A 25,124-nucleotide genomic window follows, 5' to 3' on the forward strand; every position below is an offset into this window, starting at 1 on the left:
GCAACGCAATTGAAACCGTTTAAGTACACTTGGGGAAATATCAGCAACAACAAATCGCGTAACACATGGCAAACTTTAACAAACAGTTTTTTTGGGGGCACTTGTGGTGAACAACAACTTCAACAAACTAACAAATCCTTCCCGCGAGGTCGGTCACTTTTGTCACTTCTTCGGTAGAAACAGGAATCCTTCGGGACACACACTCGGCCGGGAGTGCGAACCCCGCGGGATGAACTTAGAACTCTTGTCCTCTCGGGACAACGGTTAGGCCTAGAATGACGACAGTCTAGGGATGCTGGCGAAGGGCTCACGTCGTTGGCGCTCCGGCTCGGACGGTCTGGTTCCTCTATTTACTATAGAGTGTCCCCCGTCGCAACACAGGCGCACTTCTAAGGCACCGAGAGAGAGAGAAAGAGAGGGACTCACCAACACCATCACACCGCACCACCCCTCGGGTTGTGGTTGATCCTGCTGGAGTGTCAAGTGAGGTTTAGAAAGTAATCCTGCGAGGAACTGGGAACACAAAAAAACATCCCTCCTAGTCGTCCCCTATTGGAATGGTATTGGTGTCACCCAACACCATCTAAGCAACCGCGATGGAAAAACTGCATCACGCACCAACACTAGCAAAACAAAGTCACCCTTTGCCAGAGTGACGATTTTCCACTGTGCCTCTCGCTCATTCACCCCTCGTGGCGTTGTAACACACAGCGCGTTACACACCACCCCACCAATACCAACACCAACGCCACGGCAAACCTACAGGATGAGTCGATTTATCATCGCCTAATCACCCTCCCTCTCGCCCATCAAGAAGGCTTTGGGGTGAAAGCACTCACCAACACCAATGGCGCAACACACACACCCGGCGCGGAAAATCCCATTAGTCACTCACGCAGACCACCACTATTGTTGTGTGAGTGTGCTGTGTATTGTATTTTTTCCTCCTCAAATGGAAAGAAAATCCAACAAACCCCCCCCTCACCCCCGCCCAACCCGACGCCCACCGATAATGTCAAAGTTCCCTTTCGATGAGGCGTTTTCTTACACTTTTTTTTCGTCGTCTTCTTTTTCGGCTTTTGGAGACGATTCACTCTACACATATAACTATGTACACGTTGTCAAAATATGATAATGCATTTTTGTGTTTCGACTGCCACCCCCCAAATTGTGGGCTGTCTACGAATAGAAGGAAAATCCACCGGAAATGACGAAGTTGTAAATTTTGCTTTGACTTTGAATTATAACTTTTTTTTTTATTTTAATCAGAGCTGAAACACGCCATTTCAAACATGAACAGAAAATGTATTTTTTTTAGATTGAAAGAATGGTACCGTCAACTGGGGTGAACCTGGACATATGGGGCGAATTGGGACAACAGTTTTACACCAACACCATGTAGGAGAACAATATTTTGAATTTTCTGGTTGGTTTCTGTTAGAACAGACTCAAACCAACAACATGTGTACATCCATTTCCAAATTTAAAACCATTAAATGCTCTAAACACTGCTGTCCCTATTCAGACTCTAGTTCCGATTCGCCCCAGATGACGGTAATAGAACGGTCCAGACGGTCCAGACTTGATTGACCGAAAACCTAAAAAAATCATTTCGCGTATTCGAATCTTCGGATGATTGAACACAATTTTTTTTCATTTTATTTTTGGATTGGTGGGCTCAAGTGTTAACCCAAAAAGGCTTAAAAATGATTTGAAACTTTTAAATCCAAGATGGCGGTGATAAAATATCGAGAAAATGAATTTTGAATGGTATCAATCAACCTCTCAAGTTTGACTAAGATGTCTTGCAAAACTTGAATTTCATGTTAAAAGTGAAAAAAATATAAAAAAAATCCTTTATTTGATTATTAAATTTTTTTGAAACCTTAACCTTATTATACTTGTATAACTAATTTGGCTTACAAATTGTGGAAATAATCATATGTTATTCGAAATTGAAGACAACAAACCTTAATTCTTTAATTTTCAATTTGTTTGTACTTTAAAATTATTTTCCTGAAAGAAAAAAAGGAATCACGACTTCTTTTACAGTAGTTCCAGCAACGATTGTAAAACATTTTCAGACAATACAATACAATAAAACCATCTACAGTTTGTATTTTAAAAACGACTGCTTTTTTTATTTTATTTCTACATAATCCATTATTAATTTATGTTGCTTTTATGACTCTAACTAAATCAATTTATCTCTTAAAATTTAATCAGAATGAAAGTAGGCCAATACAAATTATTTGTGAAAGTGTTTTCCAAAATTTAGGAGGAATTTAATATTAAAACTTGAATAACTAAAATAATTTATTGTAAACTGATGTATGCAAATTTTGTAAAGGGTTTATACTTTTTGCTTTTGTTTATTTGGGTCATTTTTAATATATTTTTAAATAAACTCTTAAAAAATATTACCATCAATTCATAGCCCTCTTAAAATGTAATGTCTGATTTTTTTTAAATAAATCGTTAGTAAGAAAATACATAAAAATTTCTATTTATAGCAAATCGGTTCAACAGACACAGAGTTCAGTTTTAAAATGCATTATCTCTGTAATTATTTTTTACGACTTTCAAAGTCGAAATTAAAAAATGAAGAGAATCTTTTCAGTCACTTGAAACCAATATTTTCCGAAATGGACGCAATTTTACACTTTCAAATAATGAAAAATATACTTTATTACACCTGAAATTATCTCTCAAACGGCTAAACTTAGAAACGGCGTATATTTTATTTCGCTATTAAACATTTGTTTTGAAAATGTTGTAGAGTACATTTTATTCTTTGCTTTACATGCTTTACAAAAGTTGCCTTCATTTTTCTCCTAAAAAAAAGTTTTTTGGAATTTTTTTTTTTTGGACGTTGAAAAGTAAAACAAAAAAGAGTATTTTATCTGATTTGTCTTTGCGAACTACAAATTTTACGAGGACACCACATCGAGAAACACAGAAAACCCCTTAGATTTTCGAATATTTACATTCCATTTCAGTATGGATAGCTGCCAAAATTGTATGAAGACTTGTTAAGAAACTCCAATCATGCAAAATGGCTTCTTTGGTCATAGGGAAACCCCTCAATAAACATTCAGCCAAATCAAAAAATTCCAATAAAATCCATTTCCGATTTTCTGAGCATGAGCATGAGCATGAGAGACCACCCATGGTTGTCCTTCTCCGTTGCTGAACAGGACCGTAATATCCTATCAATACAACTGACCATACGCTTAAACTATCTAATGGTGTTTCCCTTATCAACAGCATGTATGAATGCGTTGAAAAGATAAAACATCAAGATCATTAAAACTAGATCTGAAGCAAATAGGTAACAGTCATTGGCCACCAACGGCGCCCGCCATGTCAGTTTGTAGATCTCGGGGGGATTGGGACGGGAATGTTAGTTAGCACAGGTTGCTACAAAGGGTGGGTTCTATACGATATCCACACCCCCACGTGTGCCGGAAAACTACTTCTACTTGGGATTTTGTTAGTGGGAAACGGTAATGGCCAGGATTCATCATAAAGGATGATGATGCGACCCAATAATCAATAAATTTTGTTTAATGATGTGATGTATTATGCATTCTCAAGGCAAACAGTCGAAGGATGCGGATGAGATTATTCCCGGTTATTTGGTGTTGAGTTTAGCATAAATGATTCAATCTTAGACAGCCGGCTGTGGAAAGATAAAACCAAATAAAATGCGAAAACGCGAAACCGCTCGGACCGAAAAACACACACAATCGGGGGGGAAACAAAGACGGAAACGGCAACGAAAATCCGGCTTGTTTACCGCGACGCGAACCGTTCAAATTCTCCAAAGCAACTGTCAAACATCCCGAAATCACCCGGGTCGAAATACACACACAATCGGGGGGGAAACAAAGACGGAAACGGCAACGAAAATCCGGCTTGTTTACCGCGACGCGAACCGTTCAAATTCTCCAAAGCAACTGTCAAACATCCCGAAATCACCCGGGTCGAAATACACACACAATCGGGGGGGAAACAAAGACGGAAACGGCAGCGAAAATCCGGCTTGTTTACCGCGACGCGAACCGTTCAAATTCTCCAAAGCAACTTTCAAACATCCCGAAATCACCCGGGTCGAAATACACACACAATCGGGGGGGAAACAAAGACGGAAACGGCAACGAAAATCCGGCTTGTTTACCGCGACGCGAACCGTTCAAATTCTCCAAAGCAACTGTCAAACATCCCGAAATCACCCGGGTCGAAATACACACACAATCGGGGGGGAAACATAGACGGAAACGGCAACGAAAATCCGGCTTGTTTACCGCGACGCGAACCGTTCAAATTCTCCAAAGCAACTGTCAAACATCCCGAAATCACCCGGGTCGAAATACACACACAATCGGGGGGGAAACAAAGACGGAAACGGCAGCGAAAATCCGGCTTGTTTACCGCGACGCGAACCGTTCAAATTCTCCAAAGCAACTGTCAAACATCCCGAAATCACCCGGGTCGAAATACACACACAATCGGGGGGGAAACAAAGACGGAAACGGCAACGAAAATCCGGCTTGTTTACCGCGACGCGAACCGTTCAAATTCTCCAAAGCAACTGTCAAACATCCCGAAATCACCCGGGTCGAAATACACACACAATCGGGGGGGAAACAAAGACGGAAACGGCAGCGAAAATCCGGCTTGTTTACCGCGACGCGAACCGTTCAAATTCTCCAAAGCAACTGTCAAACATCCCGAAATCACCCGGGTCGAAATACACACACAATCGGGGGGGAAACAAAGACGGAAACGGCAACGAAAATCCGGCTTGTTTACCGCGACGCGAACCGTTCAAATTCTCCAAAGCAACTGTCAAACATCCCGAAATCACCCGGGTCGAAATACACACACAATCGGGGGGGAAACAAAGACGGAAACGGCAGCGAAAATCCGGCTTGTTTACCGCGACGCGAACCGTTCAAATTCTCCAAAGCAACTGTCAAACATCCCGAAATCACCCGGGTCGAAATACACACACAATCGGGGGGGAAACAAAGACGGAAACGGCAGCGAAAATCCGGCTTGTTTACCGCGACGCGAACCGTTCAAATTCTCCATATAGCAACTGTCAAACATCCCGAAATCACCCGGGTCGAAATACACACACAATCGGGGGGGAAACAAAGACGGAAACGGCAGCGAAAATCCGGCTTGTTTACCGCGACGCGAACCGTTCAAATTCTCCAAAGCAACTGTCAAACATCCCGAAATCACCCGGGTCGAAATACACACACAATCGGGGGGGAAACAAAGACGGAAACGGCAACGAAAATCCGGCTTGTTTACCGCGACGCGAACCGTTCAAATTCTCCAAAGCAACTGTCAAACATCCCGAAATCACCCGGGTCGAAATACACACACAATCGGGGGGGAAACAAAGACGGAAACGGCAACGAAAATCCGGCTTGTTTACCGCGACGCGAACCGTTCAAATTCTCCAAAGCAACTGTCAAACATCCCGAAATCACCCGGGTCGAAATACACACACAATCGGGGGGGAAACAAAGACGGAAACGGCAGCGAAAATCCGGCTTGTTTACCGCGACGCGAACCGTTCAAATTCTCCAAAGCAACTGTCAAACATCCCGAAATCACCCGGGTCGAAATACACACACAATCGGGGGGGAAACAAAGACGGAAACGGCAGCGAAAATCCGGCTTGTTTACCGCGACGCGAACCGTTCAAATTCTCCAAAGCAACTCAATAAAATCCATTTCCGATTTTCTGGTGCAAAACTGCTTGCAATTTAATTTTCTATCAAGCAATCGAAACTTTTATCTCAACACGCTACCGAAGCATCTGTCAGAGTATTTATTACAATATTTATTAGAATTCTTTAGTAAAACTAAAAAGTAATTTATTTTATTTCAATATTTTTTTGAGAAATTTTCATTTTTATTGTCATGTTGATTTGCCAGCTACCATGGAACAGTAGAAAAAGCACATTGGCTTTGGGTGGCCACCTCTCGACCCTTGCCTAAGCTGACCGACCGACCGAAAGCTTGTCACCCCGGGGTTGACCACTGCTGCTAGCCTGGCTTCCCTGGCTATTTTGGGTTTGCACAGACACATGTCACAGGACGACGCCATGTGTGAGTGTGTTTTTCTTGTGGTTTTTACCCTAAAATTGCATAGTTGGCTCATATGGAATGGTGAAAAGTAATTGTTGTAAATTTGCTTTATCATTAAATTAAAATTGCTGGAATAAAAAAAACTGTATGTAAGGCTTTTCCAATTTGATTTTCAGTTTCAGTTAGAAACTGTCCAAAAATGACCTCAGTAAACCAACAAGCAGCTGGAATTCTAATTTCCAGCCTTATCGTTTTTATCAGTTCCCATCATGATAACACCATATCCCACATGTATGCAAAACCCAACCATACTAACAAGAATATTCTCCTCAAAATAGGAAGTGAAACAATGCAGATTTGAGGAAATGATTATCTGGGAGGTGTTCAAAGGCCCTCTCCAGCAGTGGAGGTGGAAAACAAACCCACCCACAAGTTTCCTTCCATGACGCAGCATCAGTAAGCGCAAGAAGCACACAGAGTTCAAAGGGACAATCCACGTGGACCAAAATTACCTGATGGCACCGAGGACGGAAATGTGTCGTGGTTTTTCCGCCGACAATGGGTCCCGGGCGGAAAAAGCAATTTCGCGTTCCTGTGTGAGATAACGCTTTCTTTCGTTTTTTTTTGTGATTGCAGTTCAAGGTTCTGTAGAAATTTACTTTGGTGTGTAGTCAACAAAGTTCCAGCTAAAAATATTATGAAATGTAGTTTTTAAATCACAAATTCGATGAATTTTGAAAAAAAATAATCCAAGCGCCCACGCAGGTCCAACAAGTAACAAGCGACACACTATAAAAATCCGATTCATTACGGTGCTGATGCTGCAGCAGTTGTTCCTGCTTGGCACGGTAAACCCTCCACCACGCGGACATTCTCCGAGGTAACCACGCAAATTCCGGTACACAGAAGTTGCTGCTGCTGTGTGGGCATGCCGACCTATGGCTGTCCTAGGGTGTTTGTTAACCCTCAAATGCCGTACAACTAAAGTGAAGTTTAACAGCAAAAACATCTGTTTTGGTGCCAACAATAAGATCAGTTGTTCTAGTTCAATATGAGCAGTTCTCTCAGAATCCCGGAAATGGATTTCATTTGTGTTTCTCGATTTGGCTCAAACTTTTTTGGGGCCTTCCCTATGACCAAAGAAGCCATTTTGTGTCATTGGTTCAACCATACAAGACTCCATACAATTTTGGCAGCTGTCCATACAAAAATGGTAATCATTCGATAATCTGTATCTTTTGAAGGAATTTGATCGATTTGGTGTCTCTGGCAATGTTGTAGGGTTGATAAGGACTATTCAGCAAAATAGGTACAAGAAAAAAAAATGTTTGTCGAATTAAAAATTAATTTCTTCACAAACTTTACATTTCCCGAAATCTCTATTTTTTTTTGTTTTTGAAATTTTAAAATATGTCTTAGGGACAGGATCCCACAACTTTTGAGCCTTAGAGAAAACATTTTGCTGCCGAGTAATGATTTTTTTTAAATTGGGTGGTTTAGAAAAAAAATCTTCCTATAAAAAAATTGTTGATTACAGTTTTTAATTTAAAATCATATTTTCAATCAAAAAATACTTTACAGAAATTTTGAAAAAGTGCACCGTTAGCTAAAAAATTGCAGTTTTTGATTTTAAATAATAATGCCATGGAGTAACCATTTCCAAAAATATTTTTTTCGAAGGGTTCAGAAAATTTCCTAAAATTTCATCCAAGAAACATTGAAGATCTGGACCATCAGATAAAAGAAACAAAAACAGAAAAAATATGTTTTCAAAATCTCACCTAACAGCCCCCCATTTTCTAATTCTAATATCTCAGCTTATAATGGTCCAATTTTCAATGTTAAAAACTGAAACATTTGTGAAATTTTCTGATCTCTTAAAACAAAAAAAAATGTTGGAACATTTCAAAAGGGCGTAATATTGAAGAAAATCCTTTATGTTATACATTCTAAGAAAGATTAAAAAAGTAAAAAAAATGATTCTTAATGTGGCAATCATTGATAAGCTAAATGAAGAAAACATATAAGAGAACAATGCTTTCGAACGTATCGTACTTTATGCTCTCAACCCGAACTCTGTAAATTTTTACTCCCAATCTGAGCGCATTTCCCTCTCGGATGAGTAGTGCTGCGCTGCTTTGGGTGTAACTAACAGTATTTTGGAAGAAAAAAAAGTAAGTTGTTTTTAGAAAGCTTCTGGTTGATGCTTCTAGTAATTTTTGAATGTTGCTTGAGGGGTTATTTAAAAATATTTAGTTTTTATTTAAACTAACATTACTTTTACAAAAATTCGTCCATGATATTTTTTCACACCAGTGAAAAAAAATTGATAGCTCGAAAAATAATTTGAGAAATTTACAAAAAAAAAACCCTTCAAACTGAAGGTTATCACCGTTCCGGAAGCTTCCGGTAGCGTCCCCCCGCACGGCGCTCCTGAAAAAGGAAGAAAAACCACTCGGAAGCTGTGTGTCGCGACGGGCTGGCGCCAAACCAGTAGCAGCAGCTTTGGTTGCTCCACGGGAAAGCTCCGAGGAGGGGTCCAGGGGCAACATGGAAAACACATTCACCATGGCACCAGGAGGACCACCATAAGATGGTGTAGCAGAAGAGAGTTCAGAGCAGTTCAATGGGACGGTCGGTGGGTGGAAAAATCAAACACTAGCTTTTCTCACGTGGTGGTGGGTGGCTGGATTTATGGGCGATATTTGAGGGTCGTCACCATGGCGTTGAAGCTGCCCACTTGTTTCTTATTTGTTCGTGATATAAGTAGTTGAACTGATTCCGGATAAAATTGAAAGATTTTATTTTTAATTATGAGTAAAAAATTATATTGAAACACACCGCGAAAGCTCCACCACTTGAACCTCAGTAATATGTCAAGAAAATTTCACTTACCTTGGTCTAATAAATTTGTCTGCGGTCGGTTGCTTGTTTCTCGCGGTTGTCCTTCTTAGTTATTTCGGAAAAAAGAAAGGATGTCTCTACGTTGATGTGCTCCCTGGGAAAAGTTTCGTTGCTTCTTCAAGCGGCTTTGAGTTTTGTGTCTGTGCGGGATTTTATATGGCGCCAAATATGTCTCGTTGCTGGATGGTGTTGGTGGTTGGTTTTTTTCTTCTAGTTGTTCCACCCGCGCTGGATCTTGTTGTTATTCAGCTTGGTTTCAAGGTATTTCTGTAAGGGAAAGAGAAAGGAAGGAAAATTGTTTAAAATGATGGAGGTAGAATAGTTTTTGTGAGAAAATCATTTATTTACAATTGGAAATCTATTCAAATAAAACGAGAAAAGGCTTTGAAATGTAAAAGTATTACTTTAGTTGTCTTTTGATACAACATTTGATTGCTTTTTTAGGAGTCACGTGTTTAAAAAAAAATATTTGCGGTAGAAGGATAAGGAACCATTCACAATCCTTATACCTTATAGTTAAGATATCTAAATTTAAGCATTTTTTTCATTCTCAAATTTTAATGGGTAATTTTCACAGTAGAAAAATGCTTGACTCTATAAAATACCATGCGTTTCCTTCGAAACCAAATTTAAAGCTACTCTCGAGTATCATCCAAATGTCATTAGCAACAAGCCATTGCGCCCTCAAATGGTCCCTTAAATGGCCCTCCCCTTCACGACACTTCACAGTATGTCCAATGTTACGAAATGGTTGGCCCCGCGTTGACAATTCTGGGTCACATCACCATCGTAATAAATATCGTAGGGCTTACCGCAAAAGTCTAAGCCCGGGGGCGTCCACCATAAACGATCTATCGGCTACTCCGCACACTCTCTCTTCGGGGGTTGATTGACTGCCGTTTGGCTTAAAAATCTGACGTCAGCGCCTACACATCCGGACCCCGCCAAGGTCGCGACCAATTACTCGCCCCAAACCGGTTCGTCGTCAATTATTGGTGTTAATTTGAAGCATCAACAAAGGGACTCACGGTTGCTTTTCTCGAGAAATTGACCTACTTTCAGCAGGGTGATTAATCACGCGGCTTAATTGCAGACGGCGTCTGGTGGTCATTTTAAGGTGCTGCTCACCTGACTCAGAGTAGTCTCTCAGAACAGCAATGAAAACATTTTTCCTGGCAGGCAGTTAGACTAGTTAGACCGAGCAAAGTGCAACGGTACCGGGAACGTACCTATTATACGTATAAATAAAGATGAAAGTCCGACGAGGACGTACCGGCGGCGCGTTGCCAAATTGGGCGTCGCGACGTCACGTCACACTGGGACAGATGAGGTAGGATTTGGTTGAAAGTGGTTTTGCTGGCAACATTTTGCGGAACTGTCCTTTGGGTTGACGACGGTTCGGGTGCAGTTTTAATGGCCAGTGGATAATTGAAATCTGTTTTGAGTAGGTGCGTTCAAGGAATTACATTCATGTTAAATTTACTAAATATATTCTCACTTAGGTATTCTCACTGGTCTTTTTATTCCTTCTGAAAGTTTCGTCGAAATATTTCATGATTCGAGCATGATACAGATACAGTTTTTTTGGTCATCTGAGAACCGATTCCATCAAATAAACTATGAATAATGGGCAATTTTTATTTTGACGATAAAAATTTTGAAAATTGAGCCAAAAAGGTTGGGCAGGCCTGATTTAAGTTGTAAAAAAATGCGTAGAGGCCTAGTCTGGACACAAGAAAAATTATTGCATACTTCTTTTTACTTGAAATATAGGAAATGATAGTAAAAAACACAGCCAAAGTTGACCCCTAAAAAATGACATTTTTAAAACATTGGCAAAGTCACATAAAACAAGTAAAGCTTCCAACCCTAAAACTTTCTAAAATTTTAAGAGTTCTTCTATCCAATGCTTTTAAAGATTAAACATTGATTGAAAGTTGGATTTTTGGCGATTTTAAAAATCGAAGCACGTCTAAAGGCGGGGTTGAGTTGTAGTGGGTTAACCCTCTAAGACTCATTCCGCTTCTAGACGAACTAAAAATCCATTTGTTGAACTTATTTTGAATCTTCAAAAAGAACGGGAACTCTTATTTTTTTTTAGAAAATCTTGGATTTGATAAATTTAATTTTCAAAAATACCATTAACAATCACAAACCTGCCAAAGTTTCGGTTGAACAAGCTAAATCAGAGCAGATACGTGATATTTGTACACAAAAAATATTTAGTAATCTAAGAATTCTTGTAAAAAATATATTTTTACACTGTTTTATGATTTAAATTTCTGAATAAATCCTATATATTCAAAAACTCGGACAAAACTTAATTTTCAAATTGTATAGCGGTTTGCAACCTTCTACAAAGTTGATTCTTGTCTTATTTTGCACATTTTGATCAGTAAATGACACATGAAACACATCATTTGATAAGTTTTATCAACCGTTAGTATAAAGTTTCCAATAAATAATAAAGGAATTTTAAATCACAAAGCATAAAATAGAGATATCTCAGAAATTTCCCGATGAAACATTTCGCTCTCAGAAGCATTCGAAAGCTGAGAAAATTTCCTATAAGACACTTTTGAAAGTAGCGATGACTATTTTTTCCTGAAAAGTTTGTTCTAGAAAACACGCCGTGAAGGGCAAACATAAAAACACGTTTTTCTCGAAACGTCAAAAAGTGATGTGAAACTTCGAAATTGGAATTTCATGATTCTCATGAGCCAGAATCAACAAAAATGTAAAGTTGAAAACAACTCGTTAGACAAAAATGTGATTTTTTCAGTTTTACGCAAGGTTTTTGTAGTTTTGAAAATTTTTACAGTGCCACAACTATCTATGAAGCCGTTACAAATATTTTCACAAGATCGTAGATAACCCGGATATCTGCGTCTTTAATTTGAACCTTTTTAAAAGCTTTCACAAAATTTTAAGACACTAAGTGTATTGTGATGCATTAAACATGAAATATTATTTTCCACAAATGTGATACGTAAAACGCAGTTATGAAAAGCACAATAAGTCCATCTACCATCATTGACATTCAAATCATTCAAGTCATGTTCAAACCAACAAAAACAGCAAAAAACACAATCTCACCAATTATGCAAACATTCGCCATTATTCCGGGGGATCAACAACACAGCATCTCAGTGCCAGTAAATTGTAGATTGATGCGTGTGTGTTCACTACCGTTTTGTTTGAGGTCATACCAAACCGCCACCCACAACTTCTTGGTCCCAGCAGCCACTGTGGGTGTGCCTTTTAACAATGTCCGTCCACTCTCCTTGGCATCGCTCATATGATTCTGCTGTTGATGCATTCTATGCAAATTATCCTTGGACGCAAAACGCAAATAGTTGTTGTTTCTCGCTTTATGCTGGGCGAAACATTCAGAAAGCATTGTGTCGCCACCAGCGAGGGCGCATCCACAGCGAACGAAACAAAAATGAGCACTCGAGAACGAAAAAATAAATAAATCTGATTTTGATAAGTAAACGATAAAAACAAGCCCCAGCGTGGATCGCACAAATGGGGACACTTTTCGGGGAGGGAGACGACCCCAGGACCGAGGGAAATAAATAAATTTTCCCTCCACAGTGGGAGGGAGAGAAAACACTCGGCAGTGGGTTGCACCCACTCACTCGCACGCGAGCCCAACCGGGTGGCACCCAGAGAAGGAAAAAAAAAGTGCAAAAATAAAATAACGGAATCACATTAAAAGCTCTGCTGGAAAAATAGATCCCAGCTTTCTGTGAGGGGGGTTGGGGATCTTGGGGGAGACGGGGTTGGAAGCTGTATTTTCTGGCGCCAGCCAGACGGACGCCGGATAGTTGCCACGGCATCCTGGAATCTCCCGCTCTATTCGCGCAGCTAAGGGAGGGTACAGATGGGGTGGCAATGTCAGAAGCAAGGCTCTCAGGATCAGCCCAAGTTTGGCTCTTGCGTGTGAACGTATGTGTGTTGGTGAAGCTTTTCTGATGGGGCTAATCTGGCAATCACGTGGAAAATCAGAGCAAAGTGATCCGGAGTGTGTGCCGGAGTAGTTTAGCTTGATTGTTCTAGAAGCGTTCAGTTGAATGTTTGACCTTTTTTTTGTTGTTGTTGCGGAGCTGGGTTATTTATTTAATACGATACAATTTCTCTTGTAGTACTGCCATGATAAGCGGAGTATGCCTTATAACTTAATTGGCAATCGTTAATTGGATGATTTTTTGACGTCTCTAACTAAACGGAATTGATTTAATTAAAGGTTTGAAACAATTCTATCCTCATCAAATTGTTATCTATAAGACGTAATTTCTGTATGTTTGGCAGGTTTCAGTTCGTCCAAATCAAAAGTTCTCACAATACAAACACACTATTTTGTACAACTTTTGATATCGTTGGAAAACGCTCTTAGAAGCTGTAATCTAACATCAAAGTGCTAATATGTCAACTTCAGATGCCCATTGGAAATACATGCTTTTTCTCTTTATCCCTATGACATTATTTTATAAAACTTCTTTAGCTAAATCTGGTGACAAATTTATAAACTTTTGATTAAAAACCATATTTTTTTGTTGAATTAATCATAACTTAAATGTTTCTCAAAAAAAGATTTTTTTTTAATAAATTGATTGTAATGAAAATACCTATAAATTGCAAGATTTTTTTCATAAATTATGTTTAAACAACATTTTGTCGTATTAAATTCATACTTTTAATTTTCCAAAAAGCCTTCTTGATGGTCACCCCAAATTTTCACCGGTAAAGTGAATTTCAAATTGTACAAGCAAAAACTATCTCAAATGCATTAAACATTATAACAGTTATGCTACTACCAAAACAAATTGCAATATCAATAATCTAAGAAAACGAAATATTTCATAAAGTAGTCACTTTTTCCATTCCAATTTCAATTTTCATCAATAATTTTTTTAGCTCCTAGATTTTGTGAGGTATTTTTTCTCATTTTTTTATATTTTGGATGACGTTTTTTGTAATATTTGTATATTTTTTTTATAAAGATACGCAAAAATTAAAAAAAAAACTTGTGTCTTGTACAATTTACTAAAAGCCAAAATAAAATTACTTTCACAAACTTTAAAAATGTTCCAAAAACACGGGCATTAAATATATTTTGAGCAGAGCATGAACATGAGCATGGTTGACTGCCAATGAGCTGCTACTCCGTTATTGACAGATCAGCTGAAGTTAAACAATGAATCAAAAATGATCAGTGGGAGCCAACTATCCGTTCACTGTTTAACCTCTGAAGATCCCTACTTTATTAGTCAATACCGGCGGCCTCCCAAGAAGCCTGCAGTTCAACGAAAGGGAGGAATGTTAGTCCGATAGTTGAAGTTGCAGACTCATCAAGCACATAGTTTTTCGCTATATACTTGTTGATACCGCATGAGACCGTTGAATCCACAGCATCTCCTTCAAGCATCACGTGATTATTATTTTTTGGGTTAGTAGGATAAGGTATTGGCTTTTCGATGCCTCCCGAGCTACGACGCTATGGGGAGGACTTTCATAACAGACCCGTCGGCGAGCCTTCCGAGCAACGATGCTATGGGGAGGTCTTTCTGGTTACCACACAAAATCACTCACACACAGTTTTTTTGCTTCACTATTAACTTGACGATCCAAAATGTCAGTGCGTCTTTCGATCACCGGCAATTTTTTTTTTCACCGCAAAAAAATAAAACCTTATTCAAAAATTTAAAACACAATCCAACCGACGCCGTGCCTTCCGATCAACGATGATATAGGAAGGGCTTTGAAAATCAGAAAAATCACTTTTCACTCCGAATATTTTTTTACGACCACGCGCTCCCTTTGCCAATTATCCACTGATGACGCTGCACTTTCAGAGGGTAATCTTCTCCTCGCATCACACAATTCACGATAAAAATGCGAAACAAAAGGCACAAAAAAAATCACTTTTCACTCCGATTTTTTTTACGACCACGCGCTCCCTTTGCCAATTATGCACTCAAAACACGGGCATTAAATATATTTTTTAGAAAAACTGAAATTTCAAAGAAACTAGAAGTATTGTTGTTTATATCATGACTATAACCCTTTAAGACTCAACCCCACCTTTAGACAGGCTTCGATCCAAAAAAAACGATACCAAAAAATCAAATATTTTCTTTTATCTTCAAAAAGCTTTGGAAACTACTCAAACCGATAAAATAAATTTAAAATTATTTATGAAAAAAATATTGGAGTTTGTAAAATAGGTTTATAATTACAAATATAAAACTAAAACTTAAAAAGATAAGATCGTATGGAAAAACTCAAAATGAATGAAGAAAAACATAAAACAAAACAAGTTTTTTTTTAAGTTGGGTAGTAGAGGGTTTGGCGTTGAATTGAAAATTTTATGAATGATCAATTTTAAAACCCGTCTTTGTTTTTTTCCATATAGTTGACATCATCATCATTCTTTTCACCTCAAAAATTTTAAGTTAAAAAAAATCTGTTTTAAATAGTAATAAGAAATATAAAATAATTGTTTTATTTTTCAAATTGTTTAATAGCTACTTTTGAGAGACATTGCGATAATTGAAATAATTTATTAAATTGTGATTAAAATTGCAGATATTTCATTTAATTAAAAAAAAGGTTTTATTCTTATTGTAATGGTCTCCGTTACACTGGACATCGTTTCCTAACAACATCTAATTACTCCACTCACATAAGGAGTGCAATCCAAAAATAATTCCTCGCATATGCTCTGAAAGGAGGCGGCCAACAAGTGCAACCCCTCTTCGCACTTCACTTGTCTCAAAAATATGGCAAACACTTTTTGTGCACAACAACAGTTCGAACATTCGCTTTTACGATCTGTGTTATGACTTTGGCTGGGTAATTTCAGAAAAAGCGCAGAAGGCAGGAAAAATTCCGCTACAATGTGTTCTGATTTTTCCAGTCAATCCGCAATGCATAGCTCAAAGGGGAAAAAGAAGGGGGTTGCACCGCTGCAAACAACAATAAACACATTCAGCAAAGTGTGCGGGAAAAGCGCGCGGAAAAACAGGGCGGCATCGCGAGATAAACTCGGCAAGATAAAAACCGACATGCCGCGCGCGGCCCTCAAAGCCACTTTGTGAGCGAGGTGTCGACAGTAAGTACACTTTGTACACTAAATGCTTTCGATTATGTCGGCGCGAACAGTCTGGAATGCTGGCACTGTTGGTGGTGCTCGCGGTTGACTTGAAGTCGGTCTGGAAGCAGTATTTGCTGTTTCGACAGATATGATCTGGCGAATTGCGGAAATGGAACTCTTGGTGGTTCATTGGAACGATTCTGATGCCGAAATTGTTTAAAAACAGTATTTGAACGCAACTCCACGCCAGTTATAATCAATTTGATTAACTACTCGAAACCCAAATAATTCTAACACGATACTCAAATTTGTCACACATCTCAAAGATCGTGACCCGATTCCAAACTGGGTGACGTTGATTAGCTACCGTTAAACTTGACTGCTGACTGACAGTCTCGTTTGTAACGTTATACCCACTAATCTCCAAAAACCCAAACAAGCCACCGCTCAGCGATTTTCCCGCAATGTTGTTTCAGACCAACACTGTAAAATAAACATCGCGTTGTGACGATCGTCAACAGAGTCACCCTAGTTAGTATACGTGTGGCAGCTGGAATGAGAAAGGAGAGCGAAAACATAAAAACTCTCGCAAGATCGAGTGACGTCAATTTCCGTTGGCAGCGCGCGAAGGATACCAAAAATAGATCTCGCGCCACACGACAAAACTACGGAGACGGGTTCCCCACCGGGTGTGCAATCGGAGAAAAAAGTCACGCAAAAATATTATGACTTCCTGCTCTAATACACCTTTGCCAAGCGAGTATATAGTTGTGGCAGATTTACACGTCATCTGTTCGGCAGCTGAGAAGTGGTACAGTAGGAGTTTGAATTTTACAAGTTAAAAAGTTCGAAAACTGATTAAAAAATTGCCAAAATCATCACTCTTTCACATTTTTTCATAAAATCATTATTATTACCAATTTAAATCAAATTTTGGTCATTCACATTGTTTTTACATGTAATTGACTCCTCTCTGACTTCAATTCAATCACAACACAGTATAAAAAAATATTTTCCTGTTCCTGAGGGGAACACCCGTGAAGAGTATCGGGGCCGGCATTACAAAGCGGATTCAGTGACAGTTTATTAATCAACTTAATGTTAACATGTTAAGGTTAATATTAAGATTCCATAGGTTGTCTTCCTAAGGCAGGGGTGACCAAAGTATGGCCCGCGGGCCAAATGTGGCCCGCGAGGTGGTTTTTTGTGGCCCGCGGACCCGTTTTGAATGATCATGTGAAATGGCCCTTTGACCCATCAGTAAAGTGATTTTACAATTCTTGAAAATTAAGGTTTAGTTTATTCTTTTTTGATAACCTTATATGTTTTTTTTATAATATAAAACTACTATTATTTAGTAGAAGAAGGTTTCTACTCCCGTATTCACACAAGTGACATCTGGGTTACGAATCTGCGTGCCTAACTTCTGGTCCAAGCAGACCAAAATTTATTGAATTGGAGGAATATTTATTGAAAAATCAATTAGCAACGATAGCATTATACAAAAAAAAACTACTCCATTATTGTAATTTTTAAAATATGTTTAAAAAAATCAATGAAAACACAAGTGCTTTTATTATATTTGTGAAATTACGATTATCTTCAGCCACAAACTTTTCAACCATCCCTCGGCTTTGGCCAGACTGTGATTATAAACTTGTTATAAGCATATTGTATAACCTGATTTCAATGTATGTTGAGGCATGAATATTGAAATGAAAAGCTCAAGAATTTTTTTTTTGCTTACTTTTGATACAGTAGATTTAAATAAACAAATTTGTTGGAAAAATGTAAGTTTTTGTTCTATAATATTGAAATGATAATGTCAAAAAATATCTCTAATTTTAAAAAAAAAACTTCAGCTGATACATGTATTTTTCAGTTTTAATGTTAAATCATAACGTGATTTCAGTTAATAAAATAAGCATTTTTTCACATTTGGCCCGCAAGCTCACGTGAGCATCAAATTTGGCCCGCCATTCAATAACCAGGGTTGTTACGGACGGCGCGGATCGCGCGGATGGCGCGGATGGCGCGTATCGCGCGGATCTGGCGCGGATTTATTGGCTAATTTTGTTCAGGCGCGGATTTCGCGCGGATAGCAATTTTCATAAATAAAATAATTGAGAAAGATAGAATTTCTTTCAAGTTACAAAGGAAATATTATAAGCAATTAAATAAATTCAATCTCTTTCTTTGAGTGCAAAAACATCAATTTCTAAGAAGTTGTTAATGAAGAAAATTTTCTTCTGAAAATTATTCATTGTTTTTTTTTTTCTTAATACGAATCTTCAAAATAATCTTCAAGGAGCGTTTATTTTTAAAAATGTATTAGGATTTCTTATATAAATTTTACATAACATTACAACTTATAATTTTTGTTAACATTTGCTGACCTGGTTTACATATTTTTCTATAATTATTCACATGATGCATTTAATTTTTATCTTCTGACTCATATTTTAAACTTTTTCCGTAGATTTAAACATAAGGATGTACATAAATGATTCTTAGGGTATGTTCCGGATTGGATTTAACCCTTTGATTTTTTTTTGATCGGTACAGGAATCCAAAGTTTCCAAGGCATTTTTTAATATAGCAAACAATAAATATTGAGTGAGCATATTAATTACAATTTCAAAATTCGAAAAATTACAGAATTTCAAAAAGCTTTAGATCTTTTTAGATTTTTTAAGTTTTTTCAATCTTAAACTTAAATTTTGCAATTTGTGGTTTATTAAAAATTGAAAGATTCTGTTGCCACTTTGATTTACTAGATAGAATTGGTTCTAATCCCAATTATCAAAACATGACGAAATCCACTTAGCAATATGCTAAAATCTCCGTCTAAAATTGAAAATTTCAGAATTTACATATTCAATTATACAAAAAAATAGAATTCATAAATTTAAATTGCCAAAACTTGCAGACTCAAAAACATAAAAAAAATATGAATTCTCACATTGAAAAATTAAAAAAAAAATTAACATGGATTTTTTTAAATTCTTAAATTCTTAATTTTTTAAGAAAGTTTTTACGTTATTAAATTATAAAATTATTAAATTTTTAATTTTTGAATTATTGAATTATTAAATTATAAAATTACTAAATTATTGAATTATTAAATTATTAAATTATTAAATTATTAAATTATTAAATTATTAAGTTATTAAATTATTAAATTATTAAATTATTAAATTATTAAATTATTAAATTATTAAATTATTAAATTATTAAATTATTAAATTATTAAATTATTAAATTATTAAATTATTAAGTTATTAAATTATTAAATTATTAAATTATTAAATTATTAAATTATTAAATTATTAAATTATTAAATTATTAAATTATTAAATTATTAAATTATTAAATTATTAAATTATTAAATTATTAAATTATTAAATTATTAAATTATTAAATTATTAAATTATTAAATTATTAAATTATTAAATTATTAAATTATTAAATTATTAAATTATTAAATTATTAAATTATTAAATTATTAAATTATTAAATTATTAAATTATTAAATTATTAAATTATTAAATTATTAAATTATTAAATTATTAAATTATTAAATTATTAAATTATTAAATTATTAAATTATTAAATTATTAAATTATTAAATTATTAAATTATTAAATTATTAAATTATTAAATTATTAAATTATTAAATTATTAAATTATTAAATTATTAAATTATTAAATTATTAAATTATTAAATTATTAAATTATTAAATTATTAAATTATTAAATTATTAAATTATTAAATTATTAAATTATTAAATTATTAAATTATTAAATTATTAAATTATTAAATTATTAAATTATTAAATTATTAAATTATTAAATTATTAAATTATTAAATTATTAAATTATTAAATTATTAAATTATTAAATTATTAAATTATTAAATTATTAAATTATTAAATTATTAAATTATTAAATTATTAAATTATTAAATTATTAAATTATTAAAATATTAAATTATTAAATTATTTAATTATTAAATTATTAAATTATTAAATTATTAAATTATTAAATTATTAAATTATTAAATTATTAAATTATTAAATTATTAAATTATTAAATTATTAAATTATTAAATTATTAAATTATTAAATTATTAAATTATTAAATTATTAAATTATTAAATTATTAAATTATTAAATTATTAAATTATTAAATTATTAAATTATTAAATTATTAAATTATTAAATTATTAAATTATTAAATTATTAAATTATTAAATTATTAAATTATTAAATTATTAAATTATTAAAATATTAAATTATTAAATTATTAAATTATTAAATTATTAAATTATTAAATTGTTAAATAACTACGATTCATTTTCGGAGTCATAATTATAGTTTAGAGAAAGTAAAATAAATTTCGTGTTTCGATTTATAAAATAAATTTCGTGTTTCGATTTTCCAGAGTAAAATTTTGGTGAGAATTATCAAGTACAAAATCCCTAGATTTTATAATTTGGTTATTTATTTTAGGGTTTTAAATTTTTGAATTTCATTTTTTTTCCTGAATTTGTTTTTAAAGCAACGATATTTAAAGTGTTACAAAAAATGATAATATTGTTTCAGAAACGGCAGAAAAGGTTCCACTTGGTGCAGGTGGGATATGAATCCACAACTGATCAAAATTTTATTCATTATGTTACTCTCTTCCATGTTTGTCGCGATTTTTTTTATATGGCGCGGATTTCGCGCAGATTGGGTTTTGGGGTCGGCGCGGATCTGGCGCGGATTTTTTTTCGACTTTTCCGTAACAACCCTGAATAACTTTGAGCACCCCTGTCCTAAGGTGTCTTGATAAAATAAAAAAAAATAATAATTGAACAAACAAACCATAGTCCCATTGCACTGATTGCACTTAAATTTCAATGGAAATTTAGAAGTTTTTTGAAAAAAAAAATTTTTTGCCCCCTGGATTTTCGAGCCAACTTTGGGGGGGGGGGGGGGGAGGGGTCGTGAGAAAAACTTTAAATAAAATGTGTACCAGCCTTATAAAATAGATTATCTTAGTTAGGCCAATGCAAATCTGTTTATGTCGTCCTGTTCATTTATAAATGTTACAAGACGTCAGATGGCATAAAAAGATTTTGTTTACAAAAAATAACTTAACAAAAATCTGTTCAAATGAGACCCCATTGTACTGAAAACAAATTGTTATAAATTTGTCCGCTCTATGTTTATTTCCATGTAAATTCGAGATTCTTTTGAAAGGTAGCAAAAATATTAAAAAAAGAAATATTTTCTCTATGAAGATTATTTTAAATTATAATCATTTAAAGACAACTTTAATTGATAATATTGTATTAAAAACATTTTTCCTTCAAAATGTTGAGTTTCCGAAAATATCATTTTTTTTTTGTGAACTACTTTTCTGCCAAGTCAATTTTGTTTAAAAGCAATTTGACTTGGCAGAGAAGTGTTTGAAGTACCTCAAGAAGTTGTTTACAACTTTTGAAAAATTTTATACGTTATTTTGAAGATTATTTAAATATTTTTCTCAATAAATTCGAACCGGAACATTGTTACGGACATTTTTAAGCAACATTTAAAATTCGTCTCAATAACACCTTGAACTTGCAACAAGTGTTATTGAAACAGAATTCAAAATTATATTCAAATATTTCAATTATTTTCATAAGAACAAGTTTTTTTTTTAATTTGAAGAAAAAATCATGCTATAAAATTGGTTTTGGTGACAACAATTTATATTTTCAATGAAGATATTAAATTCTAACAATTTTTGTCTTCCTCACCTCAATGAGGAAAGACTATAAAATCACTCGAAAAATGGACTTCTTTATTTTCTTCGTAGACCCACCTTCACGTATACCTATCGACTCAGAATCAAATTCTGAACAAATGTCTGTGCGTGTGTCTGGATGTAAGTCCGTGCACCGAAAAATATGCACACGATTATCTCCGGACAGGCTGAACCGATTTGGACCGTTTTGGTCTCACAAGACCCTAGTTAATATTATTAAGTTTAGAAAAGTACTTCAAAAGTTATGCTAAAAAAACGATTTGGCTAGAGTTTGAAATATTATAAAAAAGGGTGGTTTTTGTAAGAAAACCCGTCATGCTATATATTGTTGTATTTGAAAGACCTACCCAACGCGTTCAAAAGATTGAAGATCTGACAACCCCATCAAAAGTTATGAGCACTTAAGAGTTATTTATAAACTTTTTTGAGGCCGGATCTCAAATATTTTGATAAAAAAAGTTGTCCGGATCTATCATGCGATTCATCGTTGGATAGGTAATCAAAAGACCTTTCCAACGAGCCCAAAAGATTGAAGATCTGACAACCCTATCAATAGTTATAAGTACTTTAGTGTTTTTAATAAACTTTTTTTGAAGCCGGATCTCAGATATTTTGAATATAAAAAAATATGCGAGGAAGGCACCAACCACTTAAAGGTGGATTAAGTAACGTTTTTATTTTTCAAAACATGGAACTAACAATTAACTGGACCTAAAATTGAAATACTTGTTTTTTTTGAAAGTTAATGAACAAAGTAAACACGCTGAACACTGAACATTGAATAGTTTTTTTTTTAAATAAAGCATTAAATGTAGCTTTACTAATGATCAATTGACGTAATTAATTCAATTTGCACACTTTTTGGCTAAAATTTGAAGGAAACACAGTGACTATCAAAGTCACCGACATTTTGTGCCTTACAACAGTCCATGTCTTAAAAATACAAATCTCAAGACAATTTTCACCAAATTAATAATATTTTATAAACAGAATGAAATCCTATTAATTGTTTTAATTTTTTTCCCTCAAGCGTGATAAAAAAAAATCAAACATAATTTCAAAAAGTTTTAAACAAAAGGTATTCATCACAAATTGATATATTATCGAAGTTTTGCTACTGTTAACATTTAATGAAATATCTAGATTTTTTTCTGTTTGTACTGAAAATTTACGTTTTTTCCTGATTTCAGATCAGATTCAGATTAAAAATATGTAAAATACTTACATAATTTACAATAATTTGTCATTATTAGTGGCTAACTTATTTTATTCGAATATTTCAACGAGCAATTCTCTACAAAATAAGCCTTTTACACAAATCTGTTTTTTTTGTAATTTTTTAAAATCTGTATTTTATGAAGGAATTTTTATATCAATGTTCTACAACTTTAATGGATGAATACCAGAACAAATCAATTGAAACACGGATATTTTTTTTAAACACTATTTTAAAATTTGCTCTACTAGTATCATATCCAAATGGTAAACGGATTCAGGTACATCAACTAATAGCACCATGCTTGGTTTAATCGATCTGGGAAAAATATTTTTGTTTTTTTTATTAAATCTTAATTATTTGACGTGGTATGGCAGCACAAGTACAAAATTCAAAAATTATATTAAATTTTCATTTGCTTAAATAATAAAATAAAGATTACCTAAAATTATAATTCAAATAGTTACTCATTTAAAAGATTAAACTTTTGTTTCTACCGATGGACCACCCCCTCGTATAGAGGGATCCAATGTGCCAACCTACGCCTAGATCTCGATCCAACTTGGTCATCGACGGAACCATATTGGCTCTGCCACCATCAAAACTGAAACTGAAACTCGCTTTCCGATACATACGCGTTCGATTGGTGCTCGATCGGAATATTTATAAGCCCGACCAGATGAGATGGTTTGACCGGATTGGAGGTAAATTTTGCACCTCAAATAACCTATTTTTTGTTTAAAATCACGCAGCACCCACTTGACTCTACAAAGTTGATCTTGGCGGACCCGTAGACTTTTCCCGCTCTCTCGATTAGCACAGCAGGTTTTGTTGAACTCGTTCAGGAAATTTTGTTGTGGGCTGTGCGATCAATGACAATTTTGCCGAGCCACTCGCGAGAACGTAGCAAGATCCGCTGAATACGCCGCCGCGAGGGGGGCCAAGTTCAGTTATTTTTGCAGAGGCGCGCGCCACTATGAATGGAGTAGTTTGTTTCTGAGCCGCTGGCGTCGCAGCCGAGTATGCAAAGGTGATATCACTCCGCGACGATAAGTTATGAATGAAAACGTTCAGCGCGAGGTATAAAGTAAGTCAACAAAATTCAAACCAACTGTTGGCGGTGGCGTCGCGACGCAATCTCGGGGTTTTCCCCTTGAAGTTGTGGTCATCGAGAAAAAATAGAGAGCGAAAAAAAGTGTGATGAAAAAGAAGCCAAAAGCAGGGAAATGTTTACACATTGTAGCACACCGTTTCTGGCTTACCAAATTCATGACGCTTTGACCGGCGGACAGGGGCTGCTATTTTTAGCGACTAACTTGGCAAAGGAAAATGCCCCAAACATCAATCGGACACCGCGTCCAAGTTGGACAGTGGTTGAAAATGTTTCTAAAATCGTATACTAGTTATAATTCATCAAGTTTTTAATCGAAATCTTATCCAATCAGCCAAGGGAATTCTGGACAATGCTTCAGGTTAGTTGACGCCTAGCATTCTTCTTGTCAATTATTAACATTTGTAGTGCTCCCTTGCGTGTCAATGCATTGAAACATCACAAACGTCAAAGCAGTCAAGCCTACTGCGTTAAAATTACCGCAGAGATGATTCTTTGAACTGGGTTGAATTTAGAAACAAGGTTGTGCTCTACCTCTCAGCTACCATCAAGTCTCGGCTCTTTTCTTGAATTTTGACCAGTCCCAGCAAATCTTGGTGTGGCCATGTGACGCCCGAGTAAAAGTGATCTCAAAATCTGACAAATGTGCGAGCGGCAGACATTTCAAGCGGTCGCACGCGCTCGTTACTGACAGTTATGGTTGAATAAATCCCAGAATCAACCACTAATACTAAACCACCTTCTGGCTACTACCGGTGGTGTCTCCTCGGCGACGTGTCTGCCAGAGATGTAGTAAGCCGTTTAATCGAAGTCTCTTTACGATAAGCTTATCGCGCTTTCCAAGGTGGAGAAACTAAGCCGGGCTGGCGGCGGCACCAGGTAGAATA

General features: G+C 35.4%; 1 protein-coding gene across 5 annotated transcripts in view; it reads right to left on the reverse strand.

Annotated features, from left to right (window-relative positions):
• The window catches only part of LOC120425745 (talin-2), a 105,549-nt gene that overhangs the window by 64,910 nt on the left and 15,515 nt on the right, over positions 1–25,124 (reverse strand). For 3 of the 5 annotated variants that reach the window (XM_039590390.2, XM_039590400.2, XM_039590396.2), the window contains exon 2: positions 9,007–9,282. The gene's annotated coding sequence lies outside the window, so the exon portion shown is untranslated. Of the gene's footprint in view, positions 1–9,006; positions 9,283–25,124 lie in introns of those variants that run through there. The other 2 variants (XM_039590372.2, XM_039590363.2) reach the window with 1 other exon arrangement.

This window comes from Culex pipiens, chromosome 3 (assembly GCF_016801865.2).
Source record: "Culex pipiens pallens isolate TS chromosome 3, TS_CPP_V2, whole genome shotgun sequence".
NCBI classification, from domain to species: domain Eukaryota; kingdom Metazoa; phylum Arthropoda; class Insecta; order Diptera; family Culicidae; genus Culex; species Culex pipiens.